Source organism: Eptesicus fuscus, chromosome 5 (genome assembly GCF_027574615.1).
Source record: "Eptesicus fuscus isolate TK198812 chromosome 5, DD_ASM_mEF_20220401, whole genome shotgun sequence".
NCBI classification, from domain to species: domain Eukaryota; kingdom Metazoa; phylum Chordata; class Mammalia; order Chiroptera; family Vespertilionidae; genus Eptesicus; species Eptesicus fuscus.
The window spans coordinates 41,786,025-41,806,742 of NC_072477.1; the positions used below are offsets into that span (position 1 = coordinate 41,786,025).

The window sequence follows — 20,718 nt, forward strand, 5'->3', positions numbered from 1 at the left end:
AATATTTTCTTATGTCAGAAACTCTGGTAGATTGAAAAGTATTAATAAAGCACACATTAAAATCTAAGTTTGAGCCGGGCTGGTATGGCTAAGTGGTTGAGTGTCAACCTAAGAACCAAGAGATTACCATTTCAATTTCTGGTCAGGGCACATGCCCAGGTTGCAGGCTTGATTCCCAGTAGTGGGGGTGCGAGAGGCAGTCTGTCAATGAAGTTTCTCTCTGAGCAATGTTTCTATTTGTCTATCCCTCTCTCTTCCTCTCTCTCTAAAATTCAATGAAAACATATTTAAAATATACATATATACTGAAAATGTACAGTAAGGGAGTGATTAAATCTTATTAAACAATCTTACCTTAATTAAATGAAAGAATCTAAACTCTAGTACATGTCTGGTTTCAAACTCAAAATATTTTTTGATCAAAACTTCAGTTTCTTGTGAAATTCCTGGAGAAACAAAATTGAAAACCTTTGTTAACCAATGTTGGATAAAATGGGGTAATCATATTCCAACCTGTCTCTCTGAGTGAATGTAGCTACAAGATCTGGATATTGAGGACTCTGCAAAGTAAACAGTAGCAAGCAGATTGGGTAAAAAGACCACAATTTGAAGTATCAATGAAAGAGCATTTTGTTCCCCACTGGTTTCTTCCAGCCTGAACTTAATACAGCTCCACCCAGAAGTATGCATTAGCGTAGAGAAAGCTTCAGAAGTCTTCTGGTGCTCGCTCTGGGAAAGGGGAAGGGACCTCCTCACACAAAAATGTGTGGGAATCCCTCCCCCCTTTTTTCTCCATTCTCTCAAGCTTAGCCTCGGTGATAGCTGTGGCAATAGAAGCCATCGGGACCCTAAGACTCTGATGGAGGGGAACACCTTCCTCTCTGACCCGAGTAGCTGTGGGCCCAAGAGGATGTGACGAATCCCTATTGCTTTTTTTCTCTCCCTCTGTCTTCTTGCCACTTGGCCCTAGATAAGGACACAGTTGTAGATAATGCACATCGGGGATAAATAAAGCCCTATCTTTCTGGTCAGAGAATGGGAAAGGGGGAGTTACAGCAAATCAGAAAATACTGGGAGATTCCAGAGAAAGAGGAGCTTGGGAAAGCAACATTTCAAAATTGTTTATGAACCGCTGGGCTTACCCTCAAGCAGCACATGTGTGGATTTGACCAAATAACAGAGACTTTGAAACTTGAACTATGAGACAGACCACTACCAAGTTCCAGATTGGCCAATGGGTGGTGCACATGAGGGACAGTGCAAACAGCATGGCAAAGTCCTTGAAAATTGAACTGATGTTGTAACCACTACCCACAAGAACATACAGCCTGAACCTAACTGGGCTGATAGCATACTAAACAAATACATCAACATTATGCATGGGATTTAAACAAGAACCAAAGTTTCACAACATGAGTCAAAATGCCCAGGATATAATCCAAAATTACTTGATATAAGAAGAACCAGGAAAATCTCAACTTGCATGGAAAAAGATGTCCACACCAAGAAAGAACAGATACTGAAATTATCTGAGGGAGATATAAAGAAATAGAAAAGCAACTATTTAGAATATTTTACCAAGTAAGAGCAAACATTCTTTACACATGTGGAAAAATAAAAAGACTCAGAAAAAAAGAGAAGATATAAAGAACCAAATGCAAATCTTAGAATTAGAAAAATATCAATAACCAAAATTAAAAGCTCACTAGATGAGCTCAATAGTAGAATGGAAACTACAAAAGAAAAAGTCAGTGAACTTAATATAGATGAATAGAAATTATCTAAGGTGGTCTTAACCGGTTTGGCTCAGTGGATGGAGCATTGGCCTGCAGACTGAAGGGTCCCAGGTTCGATTCCAGTCAAGGGCATGTACCTTGGTTGCGGGCACATCCCCAGTAGGAGGTGTGCAGGAGGCAGCTGATAAATGTTTTTCTCTCATCGATGTTTCTAACTCTCTATCCCTCTCCCTTCCTCTCTGTAAAAAATCAATATATTAAAAATATATATGTATATATATTTTCCAAATGTGTTGAAGGACATAAAGTAATCTGTAAGATTTAAGACACTCAGCAAACCCTCAAACAGAATAAATACAAAGGAATCCATGACCAGACATATAATAATTAAACTTTAGAAAACTAAAGACAAAAAATATCTTGAAATGAAGATGAAGATGAAATAAAGACATTCTAAGATGAAGAAAAACAAGGGAATATGTTGACATCAGAACTGCTTTAAAAGAACTGCTAAAAGAAGTTCTTCCAACAGATGGTAAATGATATCATAAGGAAACTTTTGATATACCAGGAATAAAGAGTGAGTAGCTTAATTGTTAATTATCTGAGTAAATATAGTATACTACTAGTATTCTTATCTTTTTGAGGTCTTTAAAATAAGTTTGATAGTTGAAAGCAAAATGTATAATGTTGTCTGATGGGGCTTCCAACATATCTCTACATATATAAAAGCCTAAGTGACCGTCCAATTGGTAGTTATGATGCGCAATGACCACCAGGGAGGCAGATGCTCCCACTGCTGGCTATGACGTGCACTGACCACCAGGGGGAAGACACTCAATGCAGGAGCTGCCGAGCTGTGGTGACTTGGCACCTGTGGTTCTCGGGGTGACGCAGCGGGAACCAGAGGAGGGAGACCGATTCTGGGGTGTGTCACCCGAGAACTGCCCTCTCACAATTTGGGACTCCTCGGGGGATGTCAGAGAGCCAGTTTTCAGCCTGATCCCCGTAGCCAGGCCAAGGGACCTCACCGGTGCACGAATCTGTGTATCGAGCTTCTAGTATGCTATAATATGTATGTAATACAACATAAATTGTAACAACCATATGGGGGGAGGGAGTAAAAGAACTTGTATGGCACTGTAATTCCTACAGCAACCACTATAAAAAAAACACCCCACAGAGATATAGTTTAAAACACAATCAATAGCTCTGGCCAGCCAGATCCAAAAGGCTACATATTGTATTACTGCATTCACTATGACACACCAAAAAAGGCAAAACTATAGGAAAAGAAAACAAATTGTCAGGGATGGGAGGTTTGGGGAAATGGCTGACTACAAAGCAGATGCACAGGTGCAATACTGTGATTTATAAGAAATATATATTTGGTCATTCAGATGACCAAAATATATTTTTCACATACAGTTGGTCTTCACCTACAGCTCTCCAAACCCTTGGAATTTCTCAAGTGATAAGAGCAATGGGAGCATTCTTTGTTGTAATATTTGGTCTTTTGTCCTCAGTTCCTATAAATAATTCAGAGCCATGAAGGTAAAATGGGTGTCCTATTATTCATAACAAGCCCCTTCCCAAAACACTGGGTTTATGTTAATGAGGTAACATCTGGAAAGCACCTAAAGGGGCTGGTTGTCAAGAGAATCAACTATGTGATTAGAAGACTGTAACTTTCAGTCTCCTAACCCCACCCCTGACATGCAGGTAGGAAAGAGAGGCTGGAGGTGCATCAATCACCAATGGCAAGAGCCAATGATTTAATCAATCCTGCTTACACAGTGAAGCCTCCATAAAAACCCAATAGGAGTGGTTTCAAAGAGCTTCCAGGTTGGTTAGTGAATCTGTGAAAATTTGGGGAGTGGTGGGCTCGGAGAGGGCATGAAAGCTCCACACCCTTTCCCTGTACCTGGCCCTACGCATCTCTTCAATCTAGATGTTTATATCCTTTTGTAAACCAGAAATCTAGTTAAGTAATGTGTTTCTCTGAGTTCTGTGAGCTACTCTAGCAAATTAATAAAACCCAAGGAGCAGGGGTGGTCACTGAAATAGCCAATCTACAGCTGGTGGATCAGAAGCACAGGGGACAACCTGGACTTAGGATTTGCCTCTGAAGTAGGGGTAGCAGGGGAGAGCAGCCTTATGGAACTGAGCTCTTAACCTAAGGAATCTGATGCTATCTCTAGACAGATAGTGTCAGAGTGGAGCTGAATTGTAGAATACCCAGCTGATGTCCGAGAATTACTTGTTGGTGTGGGGACCACTTACCATACACACATTGTAATTGGGTTCAGAACCTTTTAACAGGAGAATTTTAGAGTGATGAAATTGTCTGTATGGTACAGGGGTAATCGACAGTGACCCTGTGTATTTGTCAAAAACCCATATAGAATCACACATCACAAATATCCTTTTGTAAACTAGTCAAGAGTGAACTTTAATGTATGTACATTTTTAAAAAAATCAACTAATTGGGGGGAATTTCAAGATAGAATACAGTATGTGACAAATGAATCTGAATGTATTATAAATGAATAGCATTACCTCACTGAAGGGAACAGGGGGAAATTGAGCTGAACCAAGTAAATTTGAGAAATAATGTTTTGAATGGAAACTTTAAGGTTAAATATAAAAGAACCTGCACATAAACACTGTACTCCGTGTGGCAAATATATTTCTGGTATGGTACTAGTTAACAATTCTGAACTTGCTTTACATGTAGTATACTGGGGTGGAACAAGTAAGTAAATGCATGATTGAAGCCAGGTTTCTCACTGTCAGAGAGAAGCCAGGCGGAGAAGGCTAGAATGAACCCTGTGGTACTGGATTGTAGTCACAAGACATTGGTATGAACTTAATATATACACTGCTTAATATGTAATATAGATGAATAAATACAGAAATAATTATAGATATGTATACATACATGGATTAGCATACATATGTGTAATTCCTAGTTCTGTTCTCTGAGAAGGCCTAGAAACAGTGATACCTCAATAGCAAGGAGTACATCCAGTACCTAGACATCGGTCTCTAAACACAATTCTCCAATACAAGAGACCAGAGCTCCTTAGAGAAATGACTGATTTTAAGAGTAGGGTGGAGAAAAGACAAGATGAACCTAGAGTTATCTTGTAATGCCAGAAATCAGGAACTCAAAAAAGAAAAGGAACAGGAGTTAACATTGGAATAATTTTAGCAACAAAATAAATAACATAGTATTGAACTATAAACCAATGTATAAAGTAAGTATACATATTGATGTAAATGAATGAATGAATGAATGAATGAATGAATGAATCAGTGAAGAATGGAAGGGACAAACTTCCTTACGGAAGAATTCCTAATAATATATATAGAGAGATATAACGCATCCATAAAATGTAGCACAATCAACCCACCCCCTTGAGTGTAGGCTAGAATTAGTGACTCACTTCTAAAGAATAGGGTACAAAAATAACTGTAAGGTGGAGGAACCTAGCAAACATTACCTTAACCAACTGATGCTAACATGTAGTTCTGATATGATGTGATAAAATTATTCCCTAAAACTCTTAACCTTAGTCTAGTAATAAAAACATCAGACAAACACAAATTAAGGGACATTCTACAAAAAAACCTGACTAGTACTCAAAACTATCAAGGTCCCAAAAAACAAAGAAAGACTGAGAAATGCCACAGACTACTGGAGACATAAATGCAATGTAGAATCCTGTATGGGATCCTAGAACACAAAAAGAAGACTAGTGGAAAATCAGCAAAATCCAAGTATAGAATACGGAGTTTGGTTTACGTAAGGTACCAATGGTGGTTTCCTGGCTTTGACAAATGTACTTGGTTTCATAAGATGTTATTATGGGTAGCTGGGTGAGGGACATACAGGAACTCTGTATTATCTTTGCAACTTTTCTTTTTAAAATAATGTATTTTTATTGATTTCAGAGAGGAAGGTAGAGTGGGAGACAGAAACATCAAGGATGAAAGAGAATCATTGATCGGCTGCCTCCTGCACACACATTTCTGGGGATTAAGTCTGCAACCTGGGCATGTGTCCTTGACCAGAATCAAGCCCGGGACCCTTCAGTCGGCAGGCCAATGCTCTATCCACTGAGTCAAACTGGCTAGGGCCTTTGTAGCTTTTCTATAAATCTATAATAACTCCAAAATAAAAGTTTCTATTATTTAAAAAAAATAGACAAAAACTAAAACAGACCCTTCACCAAAGAGGCTGGATATATCTATATATATATAGATATATCAATATACATCAATATATTGATATCTATATATATCGATATATGTCAATATATTGATATATATAAATATATATATACATAGATCTATATCTATATCTATATCTATATCTATAGCTATGTATTAGAGGCCTGATGCATGAAATTCATGCAAGGGGATCGGCCCTCGCAGCCGCGGTGGCTGCAGCCACTGGCTTCATCTGGAAGGTTGTCTGAAAGGCCATCCAGAAGTTCCTTTGGCTGTCGGTCTAATTAGCATATTAACCTTTTATTATTATAGATATATATCAAAAAAGCACATGACAATATGTTCAGCATCATTAGCTATTAGGAAAATGCAAATTAAAATCATTAGATATCATTGCAAACCTATTAGAATGGCTAAAATTAAAAAGACTGACCATACCAAGTGCTGACAAGTAGGCAGAACTAGAATTATCATATGCTTCTGATGGGAATACAAAGTGGTACAACCACTTTAGAAAAAAGTCTGGCAATTCCTTATATAAATTATATACTTACCATCTGATTCATCAATCCCACTACTATGTATTTACCCAAGAGAAATGAAAACTCACATTCACACAAAAGCCTGTACATGAATGTTTATAACTTCTCTATTCAAATTAGCTAAAAGCTTGAACAACTCAATGTCCTTCAATGAATGAATGGATGGATGAACAAACTCTAGTACATCCATACAATTGAATCCTACTCAGCAATTAAAAGTAATATTAAGGCATTATGCTAACAGTCTCATATGGGTATGTACTGTATAATTCCATTTAATGATCATTTCTGAAAAAACTAAAACAACAGAGTGGTTGTCAAGAGTTATTGATGGGCTGGAGAAGGTACAACTACAAAGTGACAGGGATAGCATGAAGTTTTATGAATTAATTGAACTGTATGGATAATGACTTTGATGATGGTTACATGAATCTACAGACGTGTTAAAATTCATCAATTGTACATAGAAAAAGTCAATTTTACTGCATGTTCATGAAAAAAAAATTTATGATAATTAAACAAATAACCTTTAGCTCATTAAGGTTTTTCTAGGATATTTAGTTTGGATTTTATAGTCTGTAACAATTCTCTTGTTTATTCTGGCTACTTTTAAGATAGAGCAGTGACAAATAACACCGCTCAGTCATGACATGTAGAATCACTGGGGGATCAATAACCTAAATGTCAGTTCTTCTAGGTAGTGCATCACCTGCAAAGGAATCTAATCTGCAAACAATCACAACCCTACCTCACTGAAGAGTAAATCCTGATGACTTAATGGCATCATAAAAGAACTTCCATTAAAGTTGTCTTTTTATTTTTTTTATAATACTGATTTATAGTCAGAGAATTTCAGGGAGAAAAAAATGTTTTGTTATTAATTCTACTTCAAATGCATAAGAGCAGTCTAAAAAATAAAAAAAAGTAAAACAATCATTTGTTTCCACCTTTATTATCAGGGAAAAATTAGTTGTTTTATTTGAATAAATAGGACAAGGTGAAACAAAAATGTAAATCAGATAACAATATTTCAGAATTAATTCTATTCTTCTGCAGAGTTTATTTATCATACTAATACACTAGTACTATAAGCTTCCATTATATACTATACGTACACATGGCACAAAACATTCAACTCCATATACTACAAGAATTAACTTAAATTTAAAAAAACCTTAAGTACAAATCTGCTATCTGTCCATATCTAATCATATTCAATCTGTTCTATTTCTAAGTTTATTTTAGGTGTTATTTCTAAAAATTATATTCAGCCAAATACTTGTATTTAAATGAAACTCAATGAGTACTTGTTTTTTAAGGATACAATTGTTCACAGCTATGTTAGTAAATTTAGCAACAATTTCACATTGCTACACTTTATTTAAAAGAATCAGGTTTTTGTTATTTTTTTAAAAAAGGCCAATCTATAACTGCACTAATTTCAAATGAAAACCAAAAAACTTCTGTAAGAAAAAGAAATTTTTTTTGCCTTAGACCTTTTGTTTCCCTAATACTATATTTAATTAGAAATGAAATAGCCGCTTCAAGAAGTTAGGATCATTTTTCCCAGAAACACATTTGGAAAAATATATGGTTTATCCTTTCTAACTGAAGCCATTTGTATATAATTGCTCTAACCTTTCACTAAGGCCATTTTAGTTTCAACATCTGTTAAAACTTGCTTATTCCTCTATGTAATCTTAGTAGATGCTCAATTTACCAAACAAAGACTGCTTTAATAATTCAAATCTGCCTTCTAAAGATGCAATGCACCTGTCAAAATTTTTCAGTAAGACAGTAAATTTTATGTCTTTCTGTGCACAGCATATATTTTAGTTATTCCTTTATTTTAATGTCCATAACCACAAAGGGTATTTTCCCTCTCTTTTCAAATGAAGCAAGAGAACCTCAGTCATTTATATCATTGTGCCATTCACTGATATACTTCCAGCTTCCTTCAAGTTTCTATTCAGTAAGAATTTTTGCATATGACCTATATCCAATAGGATGATGCTATACTTTCTTAGGCACTGACATATCAAAAAAGTTTACAGAAATCAACACTATCTAGTAACATTTTAAAAATTATAGTTCATTAATCCACTTTTATAAAATAAAAGTAGCTATCACCTTTTTTCACCCAAGTTAGTATTATCCAAACTTAATATGACAATAGCTATCTCTCCATAAGCAAATCAAGTGAGTTTTCTATCCACTATTCCAAAAGTTACTTTTTTCAGAAATGAAATATTTGTATAAATATATTTAGGCTATTTGTTTGGAGACATAAAGAGTCGTACTTACTGATAAGAAATTAACCATGAATAATGTTAAATGGCCAAAAAATTATAAAAGAAATTTTGGATGGAGAACTTGGTATGTATTAGGTGCCATAAGAACCCATGTGATGTTTACACTTTGTAGCCCAAACTTGTGTTACAAGTATATTTAGTCACTCACTAGTAGTTCTGATTTTTAAAAAGTTCTGTAATTTTTAAAAGTTTGAAATTAATACCTGGGTATATTATCTATAAGTCTCACACTTACTCCATACTTACTCCAATCCATCATTAATTAAAATTCTCCATTGCTGCTTTGGGAAATTATGTAATACAGAATTATAACCTTGACCATCTCCAAAAAAAATTAAGAATAACTGCCTCTAAAAGTTCTTGAACAATTGATAAGAATCTTGTGGGTTTTCCATAAAGAGTACACTGACACTCAGCACATAGTGGGAGTGCATTAAGGAATTGTATAGGAGAAAGACAGAAGCTATAATATAATAGTAAATAACAGATAGTAAATCTCTTTCATTATTTTAAAAGTCTATCCAGTCACAGAAAAAACATATTGAGGAGTTTGTTTTAATGTGCTTCTGGGTTGGCAATTCTTCACTATCTATTGATGAAAACTGGTTTAAAGCAATTACTGATTATTTTTTATTTGGGTAAATACTTTCTGGCTATTGAATGCAGGGGGGGGGGAGCAAAAGTTTACCAAATTATATGACAGCTTTTGTAAAACTGTCTTTAGCACTTTAGAGTTGTTATTAATAAAAATAAAATGGAGTACATGATCATTTTTAAGGCCTTTTAAAAAATTCTTCAGCAGAATCTTAGATTGTCATCTGAATCTGGATTACTAAACTCAAAAATTCCTCACTGCTTTTGGAGTAGAACATAGCAGAAAAGAGAGTTAATTCATGTTCCTAACAACACAAGAAAAAACCAAGTAAGCCTTGTTAACAATATCTGTTGAGCATCTAGTATGTAAAACACTATTGTAGTGGTGTCATCGGAGAAATGCATAGATTGCCTTTCTCCTTTGCTAGTGGGAGTGAGGTTCTAGGGGTACCACTGGAATAAACATTTTCGGAGGCTCTCACGGGAGGATGAGAAGACGTAGTTGAAAGCTTTATTTTCATGGAATTATATCCCTTCAATAAAGCTAGAAGCAGAGCCAGTGTCCAAAATTTCCATTCCATGTTGGAATTGGATTCGGTACAGCATTAGGCTAGTTGCAGTCCATTAGTCCACTGTGTGGGGTCCACCTGGCTGTGGGCCACGTGGGAAAATGCAGGAGTGTGGGAGCCGCGCAAGCCAGACGTCAACCAAGAGCCAGGAGCCAAGAGCACAAGAGAGAGCAAGAGCACTAACTCCTTTGTTTAGGGGATTAAATATTTCAAATTCTCCTGTGCTTGCCGTGGCCATGCCTACTCTGGCCAATGACCTGTTCCCAGGTGTGACTGACAGGTAGTACCTCCCCTATTTCACCCAGACTTTACTGGGCATGCGTCTATTCTCCCCCTCTCCAGCCCCTTCCTTCCCCCAGGATCTACAGGGAATAGACTGGTGGCCTCCTGGGGAGTGTTAAACTACTGTTTCCTGGCAAAGCTGCACAAATGACATACCTATACCATTTGGCCTTCCCTTTGCTCCTTTCCAGTTATTTATAACTAGATTAAATTATAACAGTATCAGTGGTGGGGTGAGGAAAGGGCCAAAACAAAAAACACTATACTAGTACTTGCTTTCAAATAACTCACATAAATATAAAACACAGCAAGAATCTGTTATAAAGCATGACTATAAGGTTTCTGATTTGCTTTTTATAAGTATACTGCTATACATATAAGGGGAGAGGCCATGGCTTATCTTGTTTATCACAGTATCTCAGTGCCTATTGTAATATCCAGTACATAGTAAGTAATCAAAAATTATTTGTTGGATAAATTAAGACTTTAAACATTTATGTCAACACTGACACCTGGCTTCCTTGACTCCAGGAACCTAGCCCCCTTTGACAGAATAAAGGATCTCCAAAAATATCCTGCCCTTCCCCGCTAACATCCAGCCTAGCTTTTCCTGCATGGCAAAAGGGACTTTCAGTTATAATTAAGGTTAAGAACACTGAAATGAGGAGATTATCCTGGATTATCCCAGTGGTCCCAAATTAATCACATGAGTCCTTTAATGTGGAAGAGAAAAACAGAAGATGGATCAGAGAGATGAGACAGAAGGAGGAGATATTGCAAGTCTTAAAGGGACTTGACCTGTTGTGGGCTTTTTAAAATGTTGAAGGAAGGCCACTGCAAAAAAATGAGGGTATTCTCCAGGAGCTGGGAAGAGTCCTCACCTAATAGCTAACAAGGCAAGTGTGATTTAAGCCCTACAATTTCGAGAAGAATCCAGCCCTACTGCCTCCAGAAAGGAACACCACCATGCCGAAATATTTATTTTAGCTCTGTGGGATCCCTGAGTTGTCTTACTAACTTGCAGAACATCCTATCTAATAAAGAGGGAATATGCAAATTGACCATCACACCATCACAAAGATGGCGGCGCCCACAGCAGAGGTGGGGTTTCCGTAACACAAGATGGCTGCGCACAGAGTGGAGGCCAAGTTCCCGTAACGAGCCTTAAGGAACAATCAGCAGGGACCTGAGGTTGCGTGGCACTGGTCCTGGGCAGGGAACCTGAGGCTATGCCCCCCGCCCGGTGGGGCTTGATAGGGGACCTGAGGCTGCGCCCCCACTCCCCCCCCCACCTAGCGGGGCTTGACAGGGGACCTGAGGCTGTGCCCCCTGCCGGTGGGGCTTGATGGGGGTGGGGCCGGCTGGGTCTGGGTCTTCCGCAATTTTGAGGTGCTGTGGGTGGGCGGGGACTTGACTCTGGGTACCACGGCACGCCCCAGACTCTGACAGGAGGAAGATTTTCATATACATTTTACTAATTTTCTTTCATCTCTGACACTTATATTATAGAGAAAGGGCAAATAGCAATATTAAAATATTTCCTCTAATCCCCTTTTAATGTGCACTAATTTCGTGCACTGGGCCACTAGTAAGATAATAAATTTTTGTTGTTTAAACCACTAAATTTGTAGTAATGACAGCAATGGAAAAACTAATACATCCCCTTTAACCTCTATTCTAGCAACCCAAATATATAGCCTCTCATCATCATCCTGCCACTGCTTCAATAAAAGATCTAAAATTCTTAAATGCTTCAATCTGATCATAATCTCCTATTCTTTCTTTTTTATTAATCCTCATCTGAGGATATTTCTTCCATTGCTCTTTAGAGAGAGTGGAAGGGAGAGAGGGAGGGTAGAGAGAGAAAGAGGGAGAGATACATCGATGTGATAAAAACACATAGACTGGTTGTCTCACACACACCCCGACTGGGGAGGGGAACAAACACGCAACCTAGGTATGTGCCTTCTAGAATCAAACATGTGACCATTGGGTGCTCAGGCTGGCGCTCTAACCACAGATGCTGGCCAGGGCACAATTTCCTATTCTTACCTCTTCTTCACTCTTCTCACACCTGCCATTAAGAAGGAAAGATTTCGTTTAAAAGAACCGACATCTTGAAAAAGAATTAGTATTTTCTAATTACAATGTTGGGTCAGCATTGTGTCAAACCAAAGAGTACATGACAGCTCTGTAAAATAGTTATAACAAACTGCAAATTTCACATTCTTTGCAACATACAGTACCAAGGACATACACAGAATGTGTTATCAACAATCCAGCGTGTCAAACACATCCTGATTAACTTACTTTCAAAGGAAAGGCCTTTTGTTTTTACATTTGGTACCATTTCTTTGCCTCTTTATATTTATACACTTGCTCTAAAATATTAAAACAACCTCATAAACAGTCTGTTTAACAGTAATTAGAATTTTATCTAGTTAAAACAACAGCAGAGCATGCCACAACACAGATGGCAGAAGACTTTCTCCTTGTCTGATCAGTGTCAAAGAACTGTTCTCCTACTTCATGAGTATGAAGAATCTTGTTGCGGGCTATCTCATTTACAAAATACATACTTATGAGTGGAAGGGCAGCTTTATTAAGAAAGCCTTTGTTCAGCAGCACTCTTGGCTATTTTTCAACGTAAAGATTTTTCTTACTGCCCAGAAAAAAAACCTAGCCAAATATATGATTAAGAAATCAGAATGGATGGAAGTCCGTATTATTGATTTTACCCTGGTTCCAAGTCCTTAAGCACAATAATACCTTTATGGAGCAGGTTCCCAAACTTGGAGCTTTTAAAAATCCAATGCTCAAGTTCCACCCCATACCAATTAAATCAGAATGTCTGGGTATGGGATAGGAATCAGTATTTTTAAAAATCCCTAAGTGGTTCCAGTTTATTAGTAGCAATGTGGCATGGTACAGTGCACTGAATAGAATCAAGTCTAGATCTGGCACTGGCTCTACCACCGCAAGCCTGAGTATGTCACAGGGAGCCATTTCCTCATCTGTAAAAATTTAAGGCTGGATAAGTAATTTCTAGTATCAAACATGTTACAAATCTAGGATGAGATTCCTTAGTTCTCTTCTAAAGATTAAACTGCCTCAACATTTTGTGGACAAAAGGGGCCACATGCTAACCTGACAAACTCAGGGAAGGACCTGCATAGCAGTCTTGCAAACTCAGACCTAAAGTAACCACAAAGGATGGTCTGAAATTAAACTGTAACTAAAAGCAGTTATGGTGGGTAGTTACATCCTAGGCCGGTATCTTCACTGACAAGGTCAACCTTTACCTTAACTGAGCCTGTCTTTTTGCATCTATAATAACGTACCCTTTGAAATGTCGAGGTAACTTGTAACTTCCCTTTTTCTGGACCCCTTGGGGCACAACCTAATGTGCTAGGCGCCAGGACAGATACCACAAATTCCTTCATTATCATGTTAATTGTTCTTGCATCTATCATTTTACTTTTTATCCAACCCCAAGGGTTTCCCTGCTTTGCTTTCTCTGGCCTCTCTAGTCTATCACCAACGGATTTCATGTAACCTACCTACGCCCCTTTCCTTTGATTGCAATATATACAGATGCAACCCGCCATTCTCCGGAGCATTATTTCAATTCGATGAGGTTCTGCTTCCCGGCATATGTAGACAGTTTGGCTCAAATAAACTCACAAAAATTCTTTACAGGTTTCAATGGTTTGTTGTGTTTTTTTTTTTACACTAATAATTTAAACTATGTAAAAAATTTTTAAAGAAAATCTATGATCCAATACTTATTCCAGCCTATTAAAAGCTTTTTTTAAAGAAAGATCATCTTATAGTAGAAATTTAGCTATACTTCAATTGCACAGGTTTTGATATATTATTATGTCTATCCAGGTCATAAACTGATATGTGTGTTGGGAAGCTTGAATCATCTCAAAATATAGCTTGCTATTAGACTATTTCTTGAATTTCCATTAAATTATATACTTCATGTATTCTGATATTCTTAAATAGCATTCCTGGTTTCATTTAGGTCCTAAAGATATAAAATGATTTTGACTTTTTACCAATATTAACTGATTTTATTAAAGCGTATCATTAATAAGAGGGACATGGTTAAAAGAATTCCTAAATAGCAAGTTATTGTTTGACCGTCTCAAACTGAATCTGTACCTTTGGCCAGCCCTCTTACAAAGACACGCTACCAGTTAGAAGGGTCATAGGAAAGAGTTAATTCACTCAACAAGTTGTTATTTTATAGTACCACGGCTTGGGGACTGGGTGGCAGACTTCTAAGATGCACTGCCAATGATCTCTGCCTCCCGGTATTCACATGCTTGTGTGATGTCCTGTTCCTCTGAGTGAGGACTGGGCCTAGGGACTTCCTTCTAAAGAACAGAATATGGCAAAAGTGATGGGATGTCACTTCTCTGATTAGGTTATAAAAGATTGTAATGTCCTTGCTGGCACTTTTTCTTGCCCTCTCACTTACTTGCTCTGATCTTGATTGCCTACTTTGAGGGAGATGCTTTATGAAGAGGTCCATGTGGCAAGGAACCAAGGGAGGCTTATGGCCAATTCCAACAGAAAATGAATCCTGCCAACAGAGCTAGGAAGTGGATCTTTCCACAGCAAGCCTTTAGATCAGTGGTTCTCAACCTTTCTAATGCAGCGACCCTTTAATACAGTTCCTCATGTTGTGGTGACCCCCAACCATAAAATTATTTTCGTTGCTACTTTATAACTGTAATTTTGCTACTGTTATGAATCGTAATGTAAATACCTGTGTTTTCCGATGGTCTTAGGCGACCCTGCTAGCGGTTCTCAACCTAAGAGCCTAAGACCATCGGAAAACACAGGTATTTACATTATGATTCATAACAGTAGCAAAATTACAGTTATGAAGTAGCAACGAAAATAATTTTATGGTTGGGGGTCACCACAACAAGAGGAACTGTATTAAAGGGTCGTGGCATTAGAAAGGTTGAGAACCACTGCTTTAGATGGATGGGCTGCATACTCAGTCAACTCATTGATTGTAGCCTTGTAAGAGACCTATCTAAGCCGTTCCCAAATTTCTGACCTACTGTGAGATAATAAAAACTTTGAGCTTCTAAGTTTTGAGGTAATTTACTATGTAGCAATAGATAACTACAGGAACCAAAAGTTGAATAATGAATAGCATCAAGGTATTAACAATCTAGTAATGGCTGTGAGACATGTAAATAGTAGGTAGTGTATTAATATTTATGTGTTTTTAAAATATATTTTTAGGGAGAAAGGGAGAGGGATAGAGAGATAAAAACATCAATGATAAGAGAGAATCATTGATTGGCTGCCTCCTGCATGGCCCCCACCAGGGATTGAGCCCAAAACTTAGACATGTGCCCTGACTGGGAATCGAACCGAGACCTCCTGGTTCATGGGTCGACACTCACCTACTAAGCCACCCGGCTGGGCTAATCTTTGCTTAATGAATGACTGAATCAACCAAGAGGATTCTTTCACTGATCCATTCTAACATAATGGAGTAATCTAAAAAATGTCAAAGGTACTAAAGTTTACCTCCATATTTTAATCATTGTGATTTATGTTCTGACATATTTAACTCCTTTATTATACTCATACTAGAGGCCCGGTGCACAAATTTGTGCACGGGTGGGTCCCTCGGCCTGGCCAGCAATCGGGGGCTGATGGGGTCCATGGAGGCTGGCTGGCTGGGGGGAGGGGTTGCGGGAGGTTGGCTGTGGGAATGCACTGACCACCAGGGGGCAGCCCCTGCATTGAGCATCTGCCCCTTTTGGTCAGTGTGCGTCATAGTGACTAGTCGACCAGCTGTTTGGTCACTTAGGCTTTTATATATAGAGATTGGGCTTATATTAAATTAGTTTGCATTCCTGCCGAAACCGGTTTGGCTCAGTGGATAGAGCGTCGGCCTGCGGACTGAAAGGTCCCAGGTTCAATTCCGGTCAAGGGCATGTACCTTGGTTGCAGGCACATCCCCAGTAGGGGTTGTGCAAGTGGCAGCTGATAGGTGTTTCTCTATCATCGATGTTTCTAATTCTCTATCCCTCTCTCTTCCTCTCTGTAAAAAATCAATAAAATATATTAAAAAAAATAGTTTGCATTCCCCTCAATGCATAATTAGGAGAGGAAGAGCAGTTCAGAATCATCCTAGACAACAAGAAACAACCAGTCTGATTTAAAAAAATAAGTTTTCATAATCCAAAGTGGAAAATCCACATGCAACATTTCATAAAATATAACTGTTAAGAATTTTCAAAGCCTAAGAGTAAAGAGACAAAAAGATGACTAAAAATTTCAATCACATTTTACTAATATAAAAGCACAAAATACTTCAAGGAGATTTTATAAATTTTTAAAGGTAATTTATAACCTTTGCTATGTGTTTTCCATCCATTTTACAACCTACATATACTTCATTTCCTTGTTTTTACACTATCAGTGATAAAAGAAATAAACTACTTAGATGAAGCAATATTTAAACAGTTTCTCAAAGATAAGAATACGACTTGATTGAGCTGAGAAAAGAATTTTATAAATGTTATTTTTACATTTGTATTTGTATAGTGTTTTACACATTTTCCATGGTGCTACTACATCTTTATCTATTATGATCTTCATACTGACATACACAATAAAAAGGCAGATCTAATCACATCCTCCCCCACCTCCAACACACTTACATATACTTTACAGATGGAAATAACTGAGTAACAAAGAGATTAACTTACTTGCTCAAGGTAAATAAGCTATAAATGGTTCAACCTGGACTATAATAGTTCTTTCAAATCAAAGTCCACTATTTTCTATCATGACATATTACCTCGTTCAGTGATTAAAGAAAGGTACCAGTCCATAAGTGTACAAAGACTTGACTGTAAAAGCATCTTCCTTCAGGATTGGGGTTTTCACATTCCAATCTATCTATTATAAAAGTGTTTTCAGATGTTACAAATGTGCTAATATTCTTACAGAAAACAAAAGGAAAAAAGCCCAAGAAGTCAATAAAAATCAACTAAAGAAAACTTAGTACCCAAAGCAATAGTAACAGGAGATTAATGGTTATCCTCTGTACACAAGATCAATGTTTTAGGACCTTTGAACTATTAAACAGACACCACTGCAGCCAGAGAAGATATATGAAAGGCTATTCCAGGTAAAAATCACATATTACCGCTAGACCTCATACTAGATCCTTATCTGAATAACCCTGGAAATCTGGACTGAAAATAATAAGAATGAATTCTTTACCTAGTAGAAATCTACATTCATTACTAAACCTATGTCAGGCTTATTGGTACTCTGAAACTACAAATATGGCTGCAAGCCCAGCAGGCAATAGCACACTTAGAATTAACAGAATCTGGCCTAGATAGAGAGGACCATTCATTTCTAGGGCCAAGTCAGACTAACCTAAAAATAGGTAAGGCTTCAGTACACATGGTTTGGCTCTGTGGGGACAGTATCTGTTACCTCAGATACTCTTTTCTTTCTTCCATTTTCAGCCAATACTGAGGGACTGACATGTTACATCATACTTCATTACAGTTCCTCCAAGAAAGTAAGTGGTTGGAGAGAAGTTAAAACAATTTAACTATGAAGAATCCCTCCACTAAAAAAGACAGGAAAAGACTAAAAAAGCAAAGAACTGATAAAGACAAATACAAAACAAATAGCAAGATGGCAGACATAAGCCCAATTACATTGGTAATCACATTAAATGTAAATAATCTGAACCCCTGATTAAAAGGAAACTGTCAGATTAGATAAAATATGGTATACAAGAAACCCACTTTAAATATACAAACAAAAAGTTTAAAATGAAAAGATGGTAAAGGTATATCAGGCTAACACTAATCAAGAGAGAGCTGGAAAAGTATATTTCACAGCAAAGACTATTATGAAAGATAAATAGGGTCATTTCATAATGATAAAGGAACCAATTCAAAAGGATATAAGAATCCTAAACTAACAGCTTCAAAATACATAAAGCAAAACAAAGAACTGTAAGGAAGAACAAAAATCCATGGTCATCAGATATTTCAACACTACTCTCCCCAAAATTGATAGAACAAGACAGAAAATTAATAATACAGCAGATTGAACAATACTACCAACCAGTTTGAATTAACTGACCTTTATAGAACATTCCATTCCACTCAATAATACACATTCTTTTCAAGTACATGTGGAACCATTACCCAAGACAGACTACATTCTGAGCTATAAAACCATTCTCAATAAATTTTAAAGATTTAAAATCAGACAAAGTATACTCTCTGATCACAATGGAATTAAATTAAAATCAGAACATCTAAAAAAATTCCCCAAAATCTGGAAACCAAAAGATACACTTGTAAATCTTAGAAAAGAAGATCTGAAATCAATGACCTTAAGAAATTAGAAATGGAAGAGCAAATTAAGCCTACACAGTAAGTAAAATATTCTCTCCTTTTCTGTAAGGACATTGAAAAAAGAGAGAGAGGAAGATATAAACAAATGGAAGAATATACCGTGCTCATGGAATGATAGAATTAACATCATGAAAATGTCCTTATTATTCAAAGCAATCTACCGATTCAATGCAATCCCTATTATTTACTAGCAGCATATTCACAGATCTAGAACAAATACTCCAAAAATTTATATGGAACCAAAAAAGACTCTGAATAGCTGCAGCAATCTTGAGAAAGTAGAACAAAGTTGGAGGGATCACAATACAAGATATCAAGTTATACTACAAAGCCACTGTAATCAAAACAGCCTGATACTGGCACAAGAACAGGCATATAGGTCAAATGGAACAGAACAGAGAACACAGAAATCGACCTAAGTCTTTATGCTCAAATAATATTTGACAAAGAAAGCAAGAACATACAATGGAGTCAGGACAGTCTCTTCAATAAATGGTGTTGGTTAAATTGGACAGATAAATGCAAAAAAATGAAACCAGACCACCAACATACAGTATGCACAAGAATAAACTCAAAATAGATAAAAGAATCAAATGTGAGTCGTGAAACCATAAAAATCCTAGAAGAAACCATAGACAGCAAAATCTCAGACATATCTCTTAGCAATATGTTTACGGATACTTCTCCTAGGGCCAAGGAAACAAAGGAGAAAAATAAACAAATAGGACTACATCAAAATAAAAAGCTTCTGCACAGCAAAAGAAACCATCAACAAAACGAAAAGGGAGCCACTATATGGGACAACATATTTGGCAGTGATACGTCTGATAAAGGGTTAATATCCAAAATATATAAGGAACTCATATAACTTAACAAAAGGAAGACAAACAATCCAATTAAAAAATGGGCAAAGGACCTAAATAGACACTTCTCCAAAGATGACATACAGAAGGCCAAGAAACATATGAAAAAATGCTCGAAGTCACTAATCATCCTAGAGATGCAAATTAAAATGAGAGTGAGGTATCACCTCACACCGGTCAGAATGGCTATCATCAACAAATCAGCAAATGACAAGTGTGCTGGAGAGGATGTGGTGAAAAGGGAACACTACATTGTTGGTGGGAATGCAGACTGGTGCAGCCATTATGGAAAAGAGTATGGAGTTCCCTCAAAAAATTAAATATGGAACTGCCATTTGACCCAGTGATCCCATTTCTAGGAATATATCCTAAAAGGCCCAAAACACCAATCAGAAAAAAATATATGCACCCCTATGTTCATAGCAGCACAATTTATAATAGCTAAGATCTGGAGACAGCCAGATGAGTGTATAAAAAAACTGTGGTACATTTATACCATAGAATACTATGCAGCAGTAAAAAAGAAGACAGCATTGAAGGGACCTGAAGAGTATTATGCTAATTAAATAAGCCAGTCAGAGAAAAACAAGTATCACATGATCTCACTCATATGTGGAATCTAATGAACAAAATAAACCAATGAACAAAATAGATCCAGAGACATAGAAGCATAGAACAGACTGTGGAATCTCAAAGGGAAGGCAGAGGTAGGTGGGTGGGAAGAGATCAACCAAAGAACTTGTATGCATATATGCATAACCCATGGACACAGACAATAGAGTGGTGAAGGCCTGGGGCAGGGGACAGGGGACAGGGGCAGGCTAGAAGGTGTCAATGGGGGAAATAGGGGGACATATGTAATACTTTCAACAATAAAGATTTAATTTTAAAAATAAGAAAAATAGATAATGAGAACAATTCTATATCTGTTAAAGATATCAGAACTATAGTAAAAAACCTTTCCATAAAAAGAACTCTAGGACCAATGGCTTCGCTGGTGAATTCTACAAATATTTAAGAAACAAATAATGCCAATTATAAAAAACATCTAGAAAATTGAGTAGGATGGAACACTTTTCAATTCATTGCACAAGGCCAAAGCTTACATAAATGTGGATGCAAAAATTCTTAACATTTCTATAAATCAAG

At 37.0% G+C, this 20,718-nt stretch overlaps 1 protein-coding gene across 1 annotated transcript in view; it reads right to left on the reverse strand.

Annotated features, from left to right (window-relative positions):
• Positions 1 to 20,718, reverse strand: part of GLCE (glucuronic acid epimerase) — a 106,341-nt gene that overhangs the window by 63,093 nt on the left and 22,530 nt on the right. The window contains exon 2 of the mRNA XM_008139083.3: positions 355 to 446. The gene's annotated coding sequence lies outside the window, so the exon portion shown is untranslated. The remainder of the gene's footprint in view (positions 1 to 354; positions 447 to 20,718) is intronic.